Source organism: Colias croceus, chromosome 5, assembly GCF_905220415.1.
Source record: "Colias croceus chromosome 5, ilColCroc2.1".
Lineage (NCBI taxonomy): Eukaryota > Metazoa > Arthropoda > Insecta > Lepidoptera > Pieridae > Colias > Colias croceus.
Genome location: NC_059541.1, coordinates 4,097,087 through 4,117,259, shown reverse-complemented (window position 1 = coordinate 4,117,259; position 20,173 = coordinate 4,097,087). Strand labels below are relative to the sequence as shown.

The window sequence follows — 20,173 nt, the reverse complement described above, 5'->3', positions numbered from 1 at the left end:
TCTTTCGTAAAATTGAATGTAGCATGCCTCGGGGAGTAGTCACGAAAGTCTTATCACAGTCGGAATTACAATGTCAAGAATGCTAAATAAATTATTTATGAAATTCTAAATAGTTACCTTCATTTAAATGTACATTAATTTTCGACCATTCTTGTTGTTTGGTAACTGAAGTTAAAAGTTAAGTAAGTAAGTTATAATTACGTTGTGTACGTGACCTATCGTGTAAGAACGACTTTGTGCTTTTTTTTCTTTAATCTATATTGTAGCAAATGTCTTAAATTTGATTATTTTAATTTTGTTTATTTAATAGTCATTAACGCAATAGGTATAATATGGCATAGCGTTTAAAGTTAAACAAGTTTATATGATTTTTGTGCTCACACAAGCAGACCCTGGGTAAATACGATACCCAAGTTTTCATATTCCATTCTATATTATTGAGACAGTGTCGTGATATCCCCGACTCACAGATAGACAGAAAGGTCATCCTTGTTCAATTACATGGAACATAGAATAACAATGCCGTTCACTCACGTCTTAAAATTTAACGTGTCAAAATTGTATTAGATTTTGACGGGTGATCTCCTTATATGGCCGTCAAATATTAAAAGACTGATGATTAGTTGTTCATGATCCTCCAAACCTATGCTCGAAACCTAGCGCTAATTGGAGCTTAGCAATAGTATTCTAGATGTAGTTATTTCATTTATAATTATTTACACAAAATAAAGACAAAGATGACACTTTTGATCAAAAAATAGTTGTATATTTCTCAGAATTGTTAAGCGTGAACGTGTTTATTCAATTATATTAATTCAATTTAAAACGCCTCTTAAGGCTTTATAATGTTTTGTTTACATGAAACATAATAGTTTGACTCACCATCGTAAACCTTGGCAATTTTTATCAATAAGTCAAGGCGTTGTTCTATTGTCTTTTATAAAGTGTTAAGATTGATATAAATAAACCGTCTTCATTTACGCGTAGCCGTGATCGATCATTTTGGTTTAATTGGTATATGAATGCCATAACAAAGCGTAGGTTAGTGTGGGCTTGCACGTTCATTATTCTATGAGGTCAAAAGTCAGCTATGATACGTGACGAATGTTTATTTGTTGCTAGCTTTACGCTGTCGGCTTTGCTTGCGTTGCGTTGTAGTTCATATTTCTTTTTTGTGGTTGATTAAAATAGTTGTAGCCCAAATTCTATAGGATCTTAAAATATAGAAAGTAAACAATCAGATATACATAGTATTAATTACCTAATATTAAAATTATTAGTCTTGGGTTATCAATTATGATTTTCCTGTAAATATTATTATAAGAAATTTCAGTATAACGTAACATAGTTAAAATGATAGTGATAATGTCACTTATGTAGTTAATTAAGATTTTATCTATTAATAAATAGTCTCAGTGAAATTTATATTGAAATTAATATAAGAATAGTTTCTTTTGATGAGGTTATTAAAGAATGAAAAGACAAAAGAATGTCTGGACTTTGCTATTTAATCAGTAGGGAAGCTTAATCGATTTTTTCAGTCGTAGAAATAATGGTTTAAGGAAATGATTTTTAGCTTGGTAATAATATGTACTAGAGTCAAAGGCAATGAATAAGTCTTTGAGTTTAAAATTAAGAACAAGTTGGAGAATTGCATTTTAATTAACGTTTTAATACTGATTTATTGAGCAGGTGTTAACGTTAAAGTTAATCAATTTCAATGAATAATTTAACATTATATTAAAAAGTACAAGCATAATGAAAAGTTATTAGATACATAGTGTATCTAATGCCATTACAGGCTACAGCTGTTTAGTAAGTCATTTTTCTTATAAAATGGTAGAAGTTTCTAGTATATTAGTAACATAAAATATATGATCGTGTTTCTCATACTAAGAGCGCTCGTTTCGTCACAGGTACCGACAAATATCCACTGTAGTTTCATTATACTTTTTCTTTTTATTGCTTTGTTTACTCTGTATTACTTCGGGAGATTAGATGCTTGTGATTTATTGCAATTTATTTGTTTCCATTGAACTGTGAATACGATACTAAGACAAATATCTACTAAAGTTTGTTCTTGTAAGATTCTCTTTCAGTAAATACATTCTGGTTGCGAATATATTTCAGCAAACTTTGTACGAACATTACAATAAATAGTAATGATTTTTTTTAAGAAAAAATTACTTATTTATTTTTGTAGCTCTAAAAATTTATTTCAGTTTATACCTCGTACCGCCCTTCGTTAATTGCAATTAGAATTAATAATATTAAAGAGAAAATAATCTCATTATTAAAGGAAGTTTCGTGAGTTATCGACTATAAAGCTTTTTTTCACCGCCTGCACTACAATATGTTTCCTTTTCTTATCTGGATAAATTAAGCTTATCTTTATTGACTAAACAATTATCTGAGTTAATTAACTTTGTGAGTATGTAACCTCACGTTGTTGTACTTGTATGTACTTATATTATGTGACATAATTAGAAATGCATTATAATTATAAAAAAATAATCACTTGGCGAATTTTAAATTGATCTAAATTGTGAAAAGATAAACTATTCAGTCACTGCAAAGTTTATTATAATTATTAGCTACGCGTAAATGAACAAATTGACGGATCGAATAATATTTATTTATCACACCAAAGTAAGCTCTGTAACGCGATGTGCATTTAAATAAGATATAGAATAGAATATTAGAAAATATTACTTCCTTAGTTTTTTTCTTGTTTCAATAGATTTTCACAGCAATATTTAATTACAAACCGATACTAATCCGATCAGAAATTGGTTTTGATCCGCCAAGACAACAATTTAGATACGGAAATTATTAGTGGAACAGAATCTATGTTTCAACTCCAATCAAATCAAAATATGTGCTAAAATGTTTATTTTTTCTCAACGCATGTCATGGACGTTTATATCTTCTTACAATTTTAAATACGTCTACATTTTCTAAAATCATTGTTATGTGGTAATGTACATATTTAATACAGAAAAATTTATATCATGTGGGCTTCATTACTTTTTAAATATATTTTTAGAACAAAAAAAATCAATACAATAAATAGCATAACTTTACGTAAATTATACATCAATAAAAATAATGCACATGATAGAAATAGGCCAAAAAATGACGCTTTCACATGTTCTGCACCGAACTTTTATGACGATGTAGGAAGCAAAAAGTAACACGTAACAGTATCGACGGATGTTATTCCGAGATGCAGGAAGAGTTATTGCATGCGACCCTCTTCACCTGCTCGCTTTTCACTATTGGAATTTATAAGACACCATGTTTTTTGGGACCGAATCCAATTATATTTAGGTATGTTATAATTTATACGGGGCACTGAAATCTGGGGCTCGAATTACTTTTTAGTCTGAAAATGTGTACCTATGGATTTTGAAAGTGAAGATTAATATGGACCGTAGTTAAATCTTCCCTATTTATGATAATAAGTATTAATGACCTTCTGAATTACATTGACAATTTGATTGTTAGATATTTAAAACGAAAACAATAATATGCACGATAACTACGTAGGACATAATATGGACATAATAAAGGTTAATTTTCGCAATAGAGTCGCATTACAATACAAGATAACATTCTGAATTATAAAGATATTAACGCCATTTATATTTGACACGAGTTAAAAGTTACAAAATTAATATTCATAAAATATTATAATCGAGCCATACAATTTATATACAAAGCGGAAAGCGGCTCATATGAATAGATTCTACGATCGTTACAATAATGTTGTCATCCTTTCAAGAATAATTTATTCCAATATAATTACGTTCGAGCTGTCGAAGTGTAATTGCAGTACTGCGAAGGGATTTTCTTATTGCTACGGATAACATGTAAATGAAGGGATCAATATAACGTCGGTTCTGAGACGACTTGCGACAATTGCGTTATTGTATTGTATATTTCACAACTAAACAGATTTGTTTACATGTTCATTTTGTATTACAATAATTTACAGAAATATATTGTTGTTTTAATTGTTGAAAAAGAATAATAACGTAGTCGTATGTTAGCTAAATTATCAATGAATTCAATATATTTAAAAGTTCATATATTGCTGATACAATATTGAATGCCCTATACATTCTAATTATAATATTTGTTTACCCTCCGAACTTTGTCTGTTGTTTCTCTTACCTGCCTTATGACTTATTAAATTGAAAAATTGATTATTAATAAAGTAATCATTCCTGAAGACTTATTGTTTGACTTAAATAATAATATCATTTATTATATTTATTCAAGCCACCTTTATTTAATGTTCTTTTCGCGTGATGTAATATTTTATAAGGGTATTAAGACATTAGTAAATAAAAGAGTAATCCAATTATTTATAGAGCTGCCTGGAATTTGGATTAACCTGCTACTTACTATTAAATATTCAAACAAAATTCAAAATTCAAGACAAATATACATTGTTACTTTAACGACAGCGCTAGCATGTTACGCGCGAGTTAAAAGTTGAAATAAGAGCGCCCAGTAACAATATTTCGAGGCTCGTTTGCATCTAAATTGTTCCTTCTAAAATGCGAGGTGAAACTAAAACATACGTTTAGTGTGGTGCCTTAATTCATCGTCACGTGTGCTTCAGACGCGCCATCATTATTCGCAGACATGAAGCTTTGAAGAGCCCGTGTGTACATAATATACGTCCAATTTAAAGTTCAAAATGAAATAGTTTGTGGGATTAAATAACTAGCTATTAGATAAATGGTACTAGACATTTTATAACACGCGGACTAGAAAAACGATGTCAAATATTATTATAACGAGATTTAAACTTAAAACTTTGGATTTTTGTAGGTAGGTATTGTGGAGTAATTTTTACATTAAAATGAATATGCACAAATTAAATATATTACTAAATTAGTATTAATTCTACGAATCACTGGCTAAAATGATCCCACTTTTGGGATTAATGGTTGCGCTCACACCTTGAGGGCCGTATCCCAGCTTCCGCTCTATTTGTGCTTAATTGATGTTCGATGATGTTTAAATACAGAGGTATAAGAGCGGATTATGGGATCTATTTCCAATGATTGTCTAAATAGGTATATCAGTTACATATGTGGCATTATTTTGTAGGATAATATATAAGAAAGTACATCATTGATCTTTCCAGTAAATTATCTGTGAGAGAGTCTCCAATATATTTTTGTTTCCAATATTTCGATTGTCGACCATAACTAAAGATTTTGCAAAATTCGATTGCTAAAATTTTTACTTACTTTTCTGATAACAGCAACTTGACTACCTGAAAACCAATGTACATTTTTCATTAGTAAAAGTTTGAACAAATAACATATAATATTTGATTTTAATTGTTGAAATCAGATTGTTATTAAGCTCTGATTTATTTTTTCTCAACAACAAAATTTGAATTTTGAACCTTAGATTAGGCCTCAGCCAATAAATCAAACACCCATTATTTATGCAGCAGCCAACCAGTTCTTTAATGCAATTGCGTCACGCATTTGAATCCCGTTTTCAGTTCATTTGGCAGTCATTATTCCGCAGCACGTCGCGCGTCACTCCGCGTGACAGCGTGACTTGCTACGCATATAGCACATTCCCTAAACATCAATTTGCGTGAATTCGATTCCTAGGCAAATTGTACACCACTCCGGTCTTTTAGAATTTGGTAAAAAAGTTCTTGTATTGGACAGTTATTTTTTCTCTTTTTTGTTTCGTTTCCGCTTGCATATATATTTTTAATGATATATGTAGTTAGGTAGTATTTCTACAATTTTTTATAATATGTATAGATAGATAAAGGAGTAAACGTTGAAAAATTTAACACATTTCACTAAAAACATTGTTTATTACTCATCATTCAATGATATCAAACCTAAAGATAGGATATATAAATCCCTAATATTTTAAATTCACGTTATAATTATTATCTGAAAAGAAAATACGGTAGCCGTGAAAGGTAGCCAAGTTTTCAAAAGCCTTCACTTAGAGCTCCATTAGGAAGCTTGAATAGTTTATAAGTTAGTGATAGCTTTTGTTTTTAATGAAAACTTTGCTGTTTTAAAATAAGGGTGTTATATTGAGTAAAGTAGTAGTAGTGCTCCTTCGATTTTTGCTTAAAATTCTGAATATACTATAAAGGCTAAATTCAGTTTGTGTAAATTGCATACATGATTTGTCATTTAAACTTACAGAAAGCTGTGTACTTAGCTGTGTAATCCATGATGGTATAAAATTATATAAATTTGACATTAATATTATCAATTTGAATCATCTTTAAATCATCGTGGTTCATAAGTATTAAAATAATATTTCAATGAAATTTTATGAATAAAATAAAAATAAAAAAATAAAAATAAAATATTTCGCCGCAGCCCTAATTGCGCATTCCTCAGTGGATGCTTTCGAAGTGTTCTTCAATGGACTTATGATTATGTTTTCCGACAGTATGCGTTATCGTTACACATTCGACACGCGTTGTTACTATAAAATACGATTCACAATGATTGTATAATAACTGTCTTCACCGACTTTTATGACAAAGTTATACTACATTTTACAATATACATATTCTATAATTATTTAGAAGTAGGTACATAAAACTCCAAACAGTGTGTTATAATAATATTATGTTTATGTCTATTTTGCCTTTAAAAAGTATAGTGTCATTGAAATTATTTTTAGGTCTCTGTACTATCTATTTAGAAGATCTAAAAATGTACAGCTGGTATACTTTAGCATCAATCTTGATTAGATCTGTCCGAGGGTTAAAAGCATCGGACTAAATTCTTTCTTAAATAGAGTCCATTTCAGTTTTAAATAAAATAAAATTCTCATCTCAGCGATTTGACATACGTAATTGGACATTTCAGACTGAATATTTTTACTATGGCTGGCTATTTTCGAATGAAAATAATATAAGACTGGGAGATTTAATCTTTTGTCTAATGCGTCGACTCGTTTCATACATTTATATAACCATAGTAAGTTTATACAGAAACACAAGAAGATAGGTGGTTATTTCGTTACAAACAAAAATGTAAGTAATAAACCTGTTAGGTGACAAAGGATAGAGTAACATAAAGTTTTATTAGTCTGTTTACTCGAGTTACTTGAATAAGTTGAATATAAATGGCAAAAACTAACCCTAGCCGGTTGAATAGTGGAATCATCAAAATAATGTATATTCCTCACGGCCGTCGGTTTTCAAGTATCAAATTTATTTTTATATATATTTTTATTGTTTGCGGTGAGGATTGTCGCCTCCTTAGGGGCTGTTTGTATGCCGACTGGAAAGAATTACGTGCGCGTTGGTGGAACCTTTTCAGGAATAGCGATAAAACAATTTGTTGTCTCAACGGTAGGTGAAGTACGATTATTGCCAAATCTACTTATGCTTCTATTCTATTTATAAGCTTGAATATTTTATGCATGGGGTTCACTTTTCAACATTCAAAGGTATTTCTTTGATTGTTTAATAATATTAATGATTCGCATTTGAGATTAGTTTTCCATTCTCAGTGTAAAATGTAAATATATTCTTTATAAACTCTGCATGTGAATAAAAAAATGTGTGTACACGTAAGAAGTAAAACTTCTTTATGACCTTATTTTTCAAAAAATAATTTACTATATATATGCAACTTTACAGAAATACGTCGAATCACGTGTGGTATGGTCCATAAGAAAAAGATGGCGCGTAACGGAAAAAAGTCACGCGTAATGAAAAAATGTTACATAAATTTTTTCCCAACCCCGATAAAGAAGTATCACTTCAATAAAAAAAATATGTTATAATTTATACTTCATTATGAGGAGTATATAACATATTCAGTAGCGGTAGTGAACCTATGAAAGCTCTTGATTGTGCAATTTAATTAAGTTAATCCGATTCATAATTACACGGAGCCAATTTTCGATATCCCTCCTGTTAACTATGATCGTTGGTTTAACAGAAATTGGTAATTTACGCATAGCGTTAGTCATATACGTAACTATCGCTCATGATTCATGAATTATCCGTGATTAATTAGAATATCTATTCTAGTATTATAAATCTTAGTTACTATTCGTCTGCCGGTTATTTTCGTACCTACAGTTCAGAGAAAATATAGACTTTTTCTACATTTACTTATTTTGTATAACTATAAATACATAGTAGTAATGAGTTCGTCTTATGGAAGATCATATTGACCGACGGGTTAGACGTAGTATGAAATATAACATATTTGTATTATAGTATGAAATGAAGATAATGCTGAACTTCGGTAGAACGTGAACGTCAACATTCAAATATCGTTACCGAATACGATTCAAACAGCACCAAATGTTATGAAGATGAAAACCGGGGACACTTGTGTCGAAACTTCAATAACAAATTGCATTGTGCCGTCGCAGCCGATATTCCTATGAAATTGGATTGCGCTATCTAATCATTCCAATCGTGATTTCATTGATGATGTTCGTGACGGGTTTGCCGCGTTGATGATCATTTTGTCAACTTTTCTCGTTGAGAAAACAGATCTATTGTTGATCATCGATTGATTGAATTGTTAGATGCAATGTGTAGAAATACACGGTGTTGTCAATGTAGTGTTGAAACAAATGCACTTTGCAAATTGCTCAATGAATTATTATATATATGAGATATATGTAGAAAACAATAACTATATAATAATCTAACCTAAGTATTATAGAATATGAACGTATGTTTCTTTATATGCCTAAAATAATAATATAGTTGTAGTAACAATAGGTCTAATATTTTAGTCCAGATCCATTGTTATTGAACCGTAAATATACGAATAAAAAAGATTCGTATCAATAGATTCTCTAATATTCGAATCTATCAAATAAAAATCTATCTAAATTGCCATTCATACATTTACTAAACCGTGGATGATATCGCTTAGATTTTTTTTAATAAAATCGCTTTATCGAATAAAATGTTCAGATAGATATATTTATTTCTACTAATATATATAAAAATTCCATTTACATTACCAGAGGCTATCACATATTTCATAATTTATATTTTGTAATAACTAAGTACATATAAGACCAAATGACTTTCACGTATCAAATGTTTAGTGAAAAATCGTATGAGCTGTTTAAAAATATTAGTTTAAGTGTCCGACCGTAGAGCTTATTGGCATGAAATAAACGCACAGTCATTAAAATTTTTGTTAATTTTACTTTTGCGATGTTTTTTCTATAAATAGCAGGCAGATGCGTATTTTGATATGAATTGAGTCACGCTCTCTGCGGGATAATTACTGAGTAAATAAAATGCCAGTTTAATTGTTATTTTATAGGTATATTATGACATTACGAAGAAAACCCACATCCTTACTTTACAATACTCACATTGAGATACGAAAGCCTCCGTAATTTTAACGAAACTTTTCATTAAAAATCAAATGAAATTATGAAAAGTATCGTCAAATCGACATTTAAAAAATTTCATTTAAAATTTTATTATCACATTTTCATTTACTTTTTTATTTTCTTCAGCGTACTCTAGAATGATATAATTTTCTACACAAAAATTGTATGAAAACAACTGTTACGTAACTAATTACAACGTTATTTAAAGAAGCATTATTTGGAAGATACATATTCATAAGGATTTATTTAAAAGCGTCCCAAATGCACGCCACCTCCAACCATGAATAAAATTAGCGTTCGTTAGAGACCGCAATGAGTTATTACGGATATTATAACTACGTTAGTGTACTTTTTTGGCACATATTTAATGTTAGTTGAATTATGGATGTACAATTATCTTTTGTAGCTAAATTACTGGTTAATACAGAAGGTGAAAGCCAAGTTTATTAAACACTAGCTGTACCCCGCGGCTTTACGCGCATTGATCCGTTCCAGAGTAATGATATACAGCCTATAGATGATCGTCTTTCTCGATAAACGGACTGTCAAACAGTGAAGTAATTTCTCAAATCAGACCCCTGAGATTAGCGCATTCAAGCAAGCAAACAAACAAACTCTTCAGCTTTTTATTATTAGAATAGATTAAATATATTCATTGTCGGATTAAAATAAGTATATCTAAAAGGATTATAATATAATAATAAAATATAATAAATATTTTTATTTTTATTAAGAAAACAAAATATTTTCCCCTACGGGATGGGGTCAAGATCTTTTGATTATATTTAAACAATGATCTTGACAAACAAACAATTTTAAAAAAAAATTGTTGATAACGGTTTTACAAAATATAATTACAAAGCTAGCTTATAATTTTTAATGTTATTTGTGTCTCTGATTTAGCAAGTACATGTGACTGACCTTGTTTATTTTAGTATCTTGCGAAAATTTAAAATCCTGTGTTGTTTATTATTATGTTATTGAATATAAAAAGAATAAATAATTGTGTGTTTATTGCGGAAATTACAAATATTGTCGTTTAAAAATAAGCAAAACGTATAATAAGAATATTCAGAAGGGTTAGATGAGTAATTAAACATTGATACGGCTGTTTCGGATGCATTTAGAGCGATATTATTGCTCTTTTATTTCTAAATTAAACCTAAAGTCAATTTTTAGGTTTTCTTCATCAATTAGAGCATACCTACCTTTCTAGTCATTTTAATTGGAACAGATTTAAATTCACTTAAAAACAATTATCATTTCGGTAGTTGTCGTGATTCGTGAATATATTATAATCCATACTAATATTATAAATGCGAAAGTAACTCTGTCTGTCTGTCTGTTACTCAATCACGCCTTAACTACTGAACCAATTTGAATGAAATTTGGTATAGAGATATTTTGATACCCGAGAAAGGACATAGGATAGGTTTAATCCGGGAAATCCTACGAGAACGAGTTTTTCTTTGAAAACGCTGGCGAAGCCGCGGGCGGAAAGCTAGTACCTATTATATAAATATAAATAAATATATATAAATAAAATAACGTTTTACATTGATCGAAGCAGTCATGTGCAACGTGCAGTCATTATAAATGTATTTGTGTTGATATGACAAACAATTGACAAATATAATTTTTCAACCGTCACGAGAAATTGCTGTTGGCAATTTTAGTAACTATAGGAATTAGTATTGTACCGAGTTTTGATATTGATATGGATATCGCATATTAATTTGTTTTGTTTGATACGAACCGAGTAATTTGATTGTGTTACAAATGATGATTCAAAATAGAGCTATCTGCAGTTTTACCAAAATAAATTGTATGCATTATTTAGTGAAAAGATGAGATCAATATTATCCGAAATCTCGAGTAACTGTGTTAATAAAACCATAATTTAGTCTGACCATTATCGTTCTAAAACAAAGGTTATTTACATTTTTACTTTTTAAGTGAAATGCTATAGATAGTGAAAACACGTACGTGTCAGATTAAAAAGACAAAACCAAAATTATTAAAAAAGTAAAAGAGTATTTATCTTTTACTTTAAGAAGAACAATTGAAAAGACTAACTTTTCAATTGTTCTTCTTAAAGTGAAACTTAATAAAGTCATAGTTCTAATAATAATAATACACAAAATGTAACGTGAATAGCAGTGACAATTTAAAGTGGCTAAAGCTTGGTTAGCTAATTATTATTGTCACGTGGGAAGCTCCCACGGCAAATGGCCTAGTGTGGCCCAATCAAGTGTACTTCATAGCGATAAGGCACTCGTGGTTGCGTATTGCAAATAAGTGCAATAAACAGCATTGTTTCTTTTCAAGCTAATCCATTTTATATCTGTATATAGCTGTGGCAAGCGTCACAAAGGATATAGTTTAGAGTTTATCTCATGGAGAATTATAATTATAGTGTATTGTGATAGTGAGAATATAGAAGTGCTTTGTATCGAGCAAATTCGTTCTTTAATATAATTCTAACTAGTAAGTTACGAAATGGGTCGATTTACCTAATTCATTTTAGAATGTTAGTGAACTCAACTTAACGGAAGTGAATTTCCTGAACTTCGAAATACTAGGTTATATTTAAAACACTAATGAAAAAATATTTAAACATTAACCCACCTCAAACACACGCATAAAATTGTATTCTCATGACGGAGCTAGTGTACGCAATGGCGCAAAGAATTACGGAACATAAAGTATGAGATAAGCAGTCTGATGATACGCAGCCACGCTCTCTTTGATTTATCGTAACGCACAATCTCATTACAAATTATAAGGTCCTCTTTACATCATGTAATTGGCTCAGCAGGGCTGTGGAAAAATAGAAATCCGTTCTCAAGGCGAGCTCACTTTTACACCTAGTGCGCACAGATTTACGCACGATTATCACTAATTAATTCGTTTATGAGGCTAATTTACTCAAACATTGTTTAGTAATTACGAACGGAGTGGAATTACAGCGCATGAATCTTGTATAAGTGGCAAATAATAAGCTGGCTTTTTAATTTATAATTATACAGACGAAATTTCCGTTGTAGTGATATATGTTATATATTGGCATAAATAGATAGATTGTTATTACTGTAGGTGAGGTAAATTGTAGTAAACTTTACTTATGTGCTTATTATATTACAACTATGTTTGTTGAAAGTAGGAAAATTACAAACAATGCCGTAGGTAGATACTTTGACAATTATTACATTAATGTTAATTTTACACACCTACACGTCAAAATTGAATAAAAATTATTTAAATTTTTGTCACATTGACGCGTACTTACGTAATTATTTTGTTATAACCAAGACAATCAAGAACAATGTTATTGTGAAACTAGAGAATTTATTTTAATGCATAGTGTGTCAATGCTTACTAGCGGAATACGCTCATGTAGTTACTTGTTTACCTCGTTATGTAATGTACTGCATCTGTGTTGTAAACATAAACAAACAAGATAGTAAAATGTATGACCAATCTATTATACAAGTTCAAGACGAATAGCCTCTTTACGGTCATAACTAGAGACTAGTAATTATTTATAACACAGATCAAGTCAAGGATAAACCAAGGTTACAAAAAGCTCAGAGATGATTATTCAACGCAAAAGCTAGATGGTTTATATATTTTTTTTTTTATTTATTAAAAAGGTTCATCACCAGTTGTTACATATGTATCATTCTCGTTAAATAGTAACAATAGGATTTATACATTATTATGCACAACTATTACAGATGAACACTACATTCACAAAAATTAATAATAAATTAGGCAATATCTACATACAATACAAATTAAACAAAAATGAAATGTGTGTGCTCTTAACATTACAGAATTCTGATTAACTACAGCAGGCAATATTAAAAAAAGTTATTACATTTAACCTATTTATTACGGACATACTGACAATAATTATGATATGTGAATTTGAAAAAGAATTAAGTCATAATGTTAAGCATTGCTTTCCGAAACTTATAGAGGGAGTCTGAGAAAATATCCACTGAGTTGCTATATTTATTGTGTAAGGTGCATAGTCTAGGAATGGGGGAGTTGCGACCCAGAACAGTTCTGTTTTGACGTGCAAATAGCAAGTTCGTAATTTGTTTCCTTGGATAATGCTTAGGGATATTGAATTTAAATTGATTGAGTAGCTTCTCACAGTCAATAGCATTTTGAAAGACTTTGTACAGAAAAACCATATCCAACAGATCTCTGCGTTGTTCCAACGATGTCATATTAAACTTTTTCAGTCGGCTTTCATACGATTTCAGCTTTTTTGATTCGCCTTCGCAGAACACTAAATGGTTTGTAAACCTGCGTTGAATACGCTCTAATCTGAGGATATGTGTTGCGTAGTGTGGGCGCCAGACAACAGAACCGTATTCTACTATACTTCTTACTATAGAGTTGTATAAGATAATTTTTGTTTGGGCATTTTTGTATTGCGAGTAACAAAGCCTAAAGTTTTTGAAGCTCTTTTTACTACGTCTTCTATCTGCGGTAAAAAAGTTAACTTTTTGTCCACCAATATACCCAAATCTCTAATAGTGTCGACTTCATTAATAGCGGTGTTGTTAATAACATAATCGTGCGAGATAAGACCACTGACCCTACGACAAAAATTCATATGAAAACATTTTTTAGTGAAAATATATAAATAAAATTACGATTAATTTTCTAAAGGAAGTGTTTTGTAGGGTAAGGATATTTTTATAAGGTAACCTGCTACGTAGCTAGTCAGTACTAACTTGGGTCTTCAAGCAGAGAGTGAAAAGGTACCTTCTAGGGAAGCGCGTTCCATCTTAGACCACATCTCAGCTAAACATCATGCGAGATTGTCGTCAAGCGCTTTCCTATTCCCGATAAAAAAAACTTACATTTTCAAAATATTTAAAATAGGCTGGTCATATAAATTAGTTTGTAATAGTTAATTGGCAGACAAATTATTCGATACTTAACATAAGACAGTAATCGGTGTACAGACAAAACGTGGGTAGGATAAATATAAGGTATTTTGCTTCTATTATGTTAATTTGGAAGCAAAGCAAGTCTTCAGATTGAATAATTGGTGGTGGTTTCACAATGCTCGTAGACGACTGTATAATGCTGTTACAAAATGTCCTTTGAAATGTGATGATACAACTGATTATCCATTCAAGAATAATATTAGTATACAATGATAATTTGGGGTAGTTCATTATGTTCAGTGGAACATTGTGTTACTTAATATATTATTATTTAAAAAATAAAAGATGGGTCGCGTTATTTATATATTTTTCGATAAAATTCGTAAATACTTATATTATATACGGTGAAACATAATAATCGATATAATATGGCTATTTCGAAGTTTATCTAGTTTATCGATATTGAATTTTAGCTTGCGCCTAATTTATTATTTCAAAATAGAACGTCATTAATCGTTTACTATCGAAATTATTATCTTCAAATTACATAGTACAGTCTCAATATATATTATTATTTCCTGTCGAAACTTAGCAAATACAGTGCGATACAATAACTTTGTAATTTACGTGCTTCGAATACTTTACATGACACTTGCAGATAACGAGCAGCTTGAATCTCTAACTTTGAACTGCGCCGCTCTGGGAAATCTTCTGAATCATGAGTTATATGCATCTGCTGGAACGAGTGTTATCAACGTTATTAGTTCTGTTGTGGGACTGTGATAGCCAATCTAATATATCTTTCTATAGTCCTTTCAAACAATTTATTGTAAATTTTAAATCTGAATTTTGGAAATGGCTAGAATGATTTTCATGAAATATAGAAATATTTAAAATGCTTTGCGTAATACGTTTATCATAATAATAAGATAAGCGATATGTAAACAAATAATGCTATGTCAAATGCAAAAAATACTATCATCCTGTTCTTGATCCTGTTCATATAATAGGCATGACGACAGTATCCATAAATGATCGTATTAGTGTTTTTAAGGGAAAATGTATAATAAATAAATTAAATATAGTGACTTAAAAATCTTAAAAACATTAAGATCAATGAGATTATCAATAAAATAAAACATTGAAATTCTGCAGTTCGCCATTTTGACTAAAACACGCGTAACGTCACGATTAAGTAAACAACTCACGCTGATGTATTTTGTTGTTATGAATATTATGTTGAGAATACGCATTTTTATTTATTTTCTATTGTTTCACGTATGCTTTATCGACTCAGAACAGAAATATAATTGCGAATTCACGAATACGTGGTTTCGGGGTTCTCCACGCCAACTTTATACAATCATTTCTTATTATTTTCTCGCTTGAAATAATTACTAACACATTTTTGAGCATTATTTTTATGTGGATTCACACTGCAATACTGTACACTACTTATAAACTTTGAAATTCGTTTCTATAACACACATTAAATACATATTTCTTTAATTTTCTTCGCAATGCGTACAAATAATTACGTATTTACTAAAGAGTGACGTCACGCCTACGCCATGACACCTGCGAGCTGTTTTGGCACAGTTAATAAATATTTTTTGAAAAATGGCTTTTATCTTCGATAAATTTAAGTATATTACCGAAATATAGGGTTTTTCTTGTAAAGTAAACGTATACACACATGTAAGGAAGAGGATTTCAAAATCTTTCGTCATGCCTATTATATGTGATTATAATTTAATTAGAAAATATTTAAGCTTCAGAATATTAGGCGCGCGCATTGTTTAGTCACTACGTCACAGCGATAACGTATACAAATACCACAGATTATAATACGTCATACAAAATAGAGTCCGCAGCTGTTTTGACTCTGTGATCCTTGATTAGATGACTTAGAGCCGACCCAAACATTTGTTAGAGTTGCGGTGTCGCATCTTGTGCAGCATTTCACAACTTTGTTGGCTTTTACTTCGTTGTTTCTACGATCGTGTATAGTGTATACGATCTTGTTATATTTTTAGTACGAATTGCCATGAACATTTCAGCGCTTATGATGCGTCATTCAGAATAAAATTACCGCGGAATAAGACGGCAATATTTTTATTATTGTGTCTTTTGTGATATTTATAGATACTGCCACTATTGTTTTACACCTCCTCCACACTACTCGCGAAGTTGAACGAGGTTAGACGAATAGAATAGTGTAGAGGGGCAGTTCGGCTTACTTCGTCCAACTTTACCTCGCCTCGGTCGACTTCCGTTTGTTGTCGGTTTTTGCGCCCGAGTCAAAGGGCACGAAGTTACCTGAAGTTCGTTCTGAATATGAACGTATGCGTTCCTCGCGAAGTTGAACGAGTGTGTAGTGTAGCACCGCGGACTTCAGTCAACTTCGGCCGAGTACTTCGCCGAGGAACTTCGCGAGTAGTGTGGAGGAGGCATTAGATTTGATTATTAAATATACTTACTATGCAAAATAAGTATCTATCCATTACGAGAACCTTTTAAAAAATTAACAAAATTCAAATCGCATAAGCATCAAACTTTCTATCTGAATAAAAATAATAAATTTCCCGGAAATACCAAACAACAAAATGAACAATAAACATTTTAATTACAGCACGGTGTCCTCACCCTGTTATAATAATAATTAAATATTTATTAAATTAATTCCCGCCATAAAGTTCGGTTGAGCATCTTCGACAGCCGTTACAAATATAATTAATGGAATGCTGTAAAACGTCTTTTACATGTGACGACGATATTAATTGCTTGTGATGTTTGAAGAGCGGCTTCATTATAAGATATAATGGGCGATGCTTTATCACGATATTGATGTTTATAGATATATATCAATGAAGTTTTATCTTGAAAAACGAAACTTGAGAAGAAATATTCTTCTAGGTCAATGAATTTCACATACAACACAACATACTTACACCTTACAACAAATACAAATAGCTCTACCTTCAAATTTTATAAATAGGGTACTATATTAATTAAACTTATAAGTACTATATTATTTATTATCTAAACATTATAATAATACAGTGTATTATTCCATGTCATGGAATATAAATATTATAACATGGTCGTGGTAAATAAAAATATTTCTCAAATTTTTATAAAAATCTCTGACCGTTACATTTATTATGTAAAAAACAAAGACCTGAAAATCCTTTAAAGAAAATTTTCCCCTTTAGAACACTCCTGACTACCGCAAACTTTTACCCCATTCCTTTGCGCTATCTGATACCGTTCTGTAACAGCTGTAAGCAAAAATGTCGAACTTTAAAAAGTACAGAAAGGCACAAATACGTTGATTAATTAAGCTGACAAAATCGAAGTTCATAAACTTATTATCAAGAGCGGTAACAGTCAGCCGCTGGGTGTCACGGCAGAGCTGAATAATGACGCCGGGTGACATTTAATTTCGGATACAAAAGGCTCTTTATGCTGTTTACCCTAATCCATTTATCCTCGAACTCCGGATAATATTGACGGGGGCCTTTAAACTTTCCGATACTTAATTATATTAACAGAACTCTTCAGCTATTGTTTGGAAATTGTACAAACGTTCGATGGCCCTTGATATATTGAAATTGGAAATGAAATAGTTATGAATTTTGCGTGATGCTATTGCCTTTAACTTTAGTTTAATTTTGTTATATTTTAGACGCTGTAAACAATTATTTATATCGAACATAGCGAAATAAACGAAGAAAATTCATGTAATATTTTATTACAAGTAAACTAAAATTTACGTACAGTTAACACTGTAATCCTTTGTCATAAATGTACAATGTACCAGGATAAAATATATAGAGAAAAACAAATATGAACAATTGTGAAAGGCTTTTTTCATGCACGTGTCAAAGAAATTCACGTATTAAATAAAACATTACAATGCAGTGTTATTTGCTTTAAAATGTACATAACTTTTTATTTTTGCTACTATATGAAATCTACTAAAAGTGTTGAATTTTACTAGATTTGTTTGCAGAAAACGTTGCAAGTTTAACAAATAGTAAGAACAAAAAGTCCTCAACAAAAATAGATTCAGTCAATACATTTTATTAGACGCCAAGTCCTTCACGAACACCTGAGTCATGACAGTACAATCCAATTATACAATTAATAAGCGCGAAGGCGTTAATATTATCTGTATCTAGCATCTAGAAATTGTATTTGATTTATTAAATTATATTTTCAATCTCTCGATGTTATTCTTAGACAATAGTAAACTCGAAGACAAAAGTCAAAGTTGAAAAATACAAATATGTTATCAATTTACGGACAAATGACTGAAATTTATTTTTAATTATAAAGCAATACTGTGTCGCTATTTTAATAAAATGATACATAAAACCCATTATCCGTATAATCCGATTGGGACTAATAAACATTAACATACTTATTACAACGCCTCATTAAGTAATAAGTTAAACCGTGGATGCATTTTTAATCAATATTAAGCGTTTAATTAAAGTTGGTCGGTGGGATTTTACATTGAAAGAGATTATATATAGTTGCCGGTGTATTCAGTAATTGCTTTTAAATATCACAACCGTAATGCCTTTACAGATTCGCTACGATCTCTGCAATGAAGTTAAATATTTGTATGGCAATAAAAGAACTGCAGCAATGTTCTGTTTGAGTATGATTGTAAATGATTTTTAAGTTCAAAGATTTTTGTATTTATATTATTGAAATTTTTGTATTTATATGTGTTTTGAAACTTTTATAAATCGTGAATAAATATCTGTAGTTTTGTTGTAGTGGCAGTTTTGGATGTTTATATGTACCTACTTATTTTTAGTAAAGAGCGAACTTAAATAATAATTAGAGTTTTAGTGTAGATCAAAGTTTGAGTTAAAAATTAAAAAATACCACATTAGCAAAGTAAGTTTATTAACTCCTTCATACTTTTATATCATTAAAATTGTATATTTAAGAAAGCAGCATTCCTAAGTACAATTCTGAACTAAAATAAAAAAGCATAACTTACGACTCTGAGTGGCACTTTTACTCTTGAAAACGGCTCTCACGAACTTAGACGGTCTGTAAAAACAAAAAATTCGTTTGAGTAAAATTGCTGATAGAAAAATTATTTATTCACTAAGCAAATGTACGTTACATTTGAACAGGCCGAGAAATTTTAATGGATTTTTTTATGACTGGAATTTTCGCTAAAGGGAAATACTGAATAAGTCCAAGGACGGAAGTTTTTTTTACTAAGAAACTTTACCCTTTCATCGGAAGTCCCTCCAACGTCAACTTAACTGTTTCTGGTATATTTACAAAAAAATTGAAAAGGGCTTTAAGCGAAATTTGAGATGAAGAAATTCGAGACAAATTCTGTAAAATTTTCCTTTGCCATATTTTATTACTCTCAACAAATCTACAAAGAACTGAAAAACAGAATGCAAAAGTTCCATTCTACATACATTAAAATGCATTTCTCTGTTTTGTTGTATTCGATTACATTCATTGACATTACACTCGGCAGATCCGGCGTAAGTCCACCGGGGCTGAATCGATGTTGTCACAACTCACACCGACGAATAATTCATGAGACGCGAGAGGGCGGCTACGAGGTGTTCGATGTTTTGTAATAGCTACAAGCTTGTACGAATCGATCCATTGTACTATTATTATGCAAAACTCGCTGACGCGCAAAATGCTCGCGCTCTAAAGGTTGGCGGAATGTAGGACAGTGCAAGTGTTCAAGGTTGGATCGCGAAATTGGTTATGGGGAAAATTATGTTTACCGTTCTAAATTTTACGCTGAACGAATGTAGAGCAGAGTGCTAAGAACTGAACAACACGCAGATTGATTCAATTCATTTTTG

The 20,173-nt window shown here is 30.7% G+C and overlaps 1 protein-coding gene across 2 annotated transcripts in view; it reads right to left on the bottom strand.

Moving 5' to 3' along the window:
• The window catches only part of LOC123691635, a 79,598-nt gene that overhangs the window by 19,686 nt on the left and 39,739 nt on the right, over positions 1–20,173 (bottom strand). For both annotated transcript variants that reach the window (XM_045636128.1, XM_045636129.1), the window contains exons 3-4: positions 19,330–19,382; positions 5,268–5,293 (exon numbers count right to left, since the gene is read on the bottom strand). The gene's annotated coding sequence lies outside the window, so the exon portion shown is untranslated. The remainder of the gene's footprint in view (positions 1–5,267; positions 5,294–19,329; positions 19,383–20,173) is intronic.